This window comes from Schistocerca piceifrons, chromosome 2, assembly GCF_021461385.2.
Source record: "Schistocerca piceifrons isolate TAMUIC-IGC-003096 chromosome 2, iqSchPice1.1, whole genome shotgun sequence".
Lineage (NCBI taxonomy): Eukaryota > Metazoa > Arthropoda > Insecta > Orthoptera > Acrididae > Schistocerca > Schistocerca piceifrons.
Window position 1 is genome coordinate 565891432 of NC_060139.1, and position 2888 is coordinate 565894319.

Here is a 2888-nt window from a genome sequence, read left to right on the forward strand (position 1 = left end):
GTTTCAACTTTTGTCACCGTGACACGTGCCCGCAACGACACCAGGCGGCATCCAGCGTCGCTGTGGGCAGTGGTCATAACGTTTTGGCTTATCAGTGTGTTGTCACCGCTAATAAATAAATAGAATAAAATTATGTCACTGAATTTTGGTGCAAAGTAGTGCTCAACGATCGTTTAATGTGGTGTGGCAATTTAGCTGGGAGAGAAAAGGAAGGAAAAGTTGCTGTGCTCAAGATTCTATGCTGTGTATCCACAAAATTCATTGCGTGCTAGTAAAACCGGGTTTTGGTTTCCAAGAAATGCAGGTCTATTCCTTGTAAGCTTGCGTTCCGAAATACCAAATACCATAAGTATTGGTTTTATCGGTATCGTATTGTGACTCTGGCTACAACAGAAATTATTTCGTGATGAAGAAACATAACTCTGGTTTGTATTGTCTCCTTTTTCTTGTAACCTGAATGTTTCGTTGTCCAAAGAAATAAAAACATGTAGACGGGATTCATCATTAACCTGCCTTGTTTATTTTACTTTTGCTTTTAATGTTGCTTGCTATAATCTGCATGACTCGTTCTGTCCAATAATATTATTCATCACTGTGTATTTACATGATTAGATCTGTAAGATGTAATTCGACATTCTTTTAACAACGAATTTGTTTAATAATTTTGTTCATAATAGTCCTTATGATGAGAGGAACTGTAAGTGAAGTAACGGGATTCTAGACAAAAAAAAAAAAGTTTTCCTCACTTCAGTGGGGCGAAGATGTACTCATATATTACTTACTGATCAACCAGCGAAACATATAAATACAAGGTCGGTTAGAAACTTAAATTGTGTACGAAATTTTTAAGAATAAGCTGCTTCCATCGATCGGAAGTAAGAGTGTTCAGAAGATGAGGAAAAGGGCATGGAGATGTTGGATAATGGTAAAAACGATATCAAAGTCCAAAGACCCCGGAATCTGTAAGCTGATTCTCTGAATAGCCCAGTTCTTGTTCCAGTAGACCATGTGTATGCATGGTGCAGACTGCCCTCAGCAGAAACCACTTGACTTACTTGAGAATTATTAGTAATTGAGTGGAAATCGGTTCTAAGAATACAAATATAACGAGGGAGGTCGGCTCACAGGCGAAGGAGACAGGGTCACTGGATTCGGGGCTCAAGTTAGGACAGGAAAACAACCGATACCTGTTCGAAGTAACTAATTGGGAAAGCTTTATGGTACAACTTGACAAAAAGAAGGGATAGGTAGGTAGGTACGGCACAACTCATCGCATACATATCACATCAGTGCTTCACTATCCTTGGAGAGTGCTATAGCTGTGCAGAGATTAGAGATCTGTAATGTACTGACTAGGGCGGAAAGCTGCATGAACTTAGTCTTTGGACTCAAGATTACAGCAATAAGCAGCCCAGCCTTCGCTATAGACGATTTGAAGAAATTCCTGTAAAGTTAAATTGTAATGGTTCGACGTAGATACGGGCTCCACTGTTCCAGAAAGCAAGTCTAGTGATTTTTACCACCGCACCACCCCTTCGGTGTTGTGTGCAGCATAAAAACGAGGAGCTGAATGAGAATGTGAAAATTAGTTTTGCATTATATCCTGCAATACGCATCCTATATAAACGCATCTTTCTGTTTGTGAGAGACCTACTGTAGTTAGTGTGTGTGTGTGTGTGTGTGTGTGTGTGTGAGAGAGAGAGAGAGAGAGAGAGAGAGAGGGACGGGGGAGAAGGAATAATAATAATAAGAATAAGAAGAAGAAGAAGAAGAGCTGAAGAAGGTAGGGGGGGGGGGTGAGAGGAGGAGGAGAAGGAGAAAAATAAGAAGATAAGGAGGCTAAGGGAATCAGTTAAAATCAGGATTGAACATAACTGTCTGAAAAAGACGAACAAGCAGTGACGAACAGTCACTATCTATAAAAGTACTGCCATTTTTCCTCTTATGAATCCGTCTGAATGAGTTGTAGGATAAATTATTGTCAGGAATGTCTGAGGAAATTTTTCTTCTCCATCTGCAGTTAAGGAACTGATGGGTCAAAATAATGTAACGGGAAGTTTTGATCCCTCTGGGTATAGGTCCTCGCAAATCCTTGGAGTAATCTCATCAGTGGTAACGTGAGTTAGTGACACATTTCAGAGACTAGATATGTTAAGAAATTTCTTTTAATGACCGCACAGCTGTCGGCATATAACGGCTCATGGTGTTTGTTTAAACGGTGACGCACTGCCGTTCAGTGTGGAAGTTCGGGCCATCGACCGGCCTGTTGGCGTTTCGCCCACCCCACCACATGCGGAACACGTGTTGCTAACAAACACCGCCTATAAATGAGCGATGTTCGGCGTAACTAATCTTTCATCTCCTACATCAGACTCTTGAACATCTTCATTCTCGGCATCCGAGGTCCCATGGTGTAATGGTTAGCACTCTGGACTCTGAATCCAGCGATCCGAGTTCAAATCTCGGTGGGACCTGTAAATTTTTTTCTAATTGCTATCGTCTCTTAGCTTTGACCATACTTTCAAACTGAATTACTTGCTGTAAAGAAATAGTTCATAACACTCTGAACGTCTCACCAACTGCATAAAGTGCAAGATTATCTCGCATAGAAACCTATCATATTTTTGTACGTTTACAACTGCCATTAACGTCAACAATTTAGTCATTATTTTTTACATATAGTAACACAACACACAAGATTCAGGAACCGAGCAAATTAATACTACTTTTATAGTGTGGTAATAACCATTACTGAAGAGATGAGAGAAAAGCGTAAGGTAAAGAAGATATGTAACACAACAAATACATGAAAAGTCACAACTAACAGCTTTTGAAGACACAGAGACTCGGAATCATCGTTGAAAACACGTTCAACGTTAATCTCTGAA

At 40.2% G+C, this 2888-nt stretch overlaps 1 non-coding gene across 1 annotated transcript; it reads left to right on the forward strand.

The window, feature by feature from the left end:
• Positions 1-2402: 2402 nt before the first annotated feature.
• Positions 2403-2474, forward strand: Trnaq-cug. Its single transcript has one exon. It is a non-coding gene; the product is annotated as a tRNA-Gln (tRNA).
• The last annotated feature ends 414 nt before the right edge of the window (positions 2475-2888 follow it).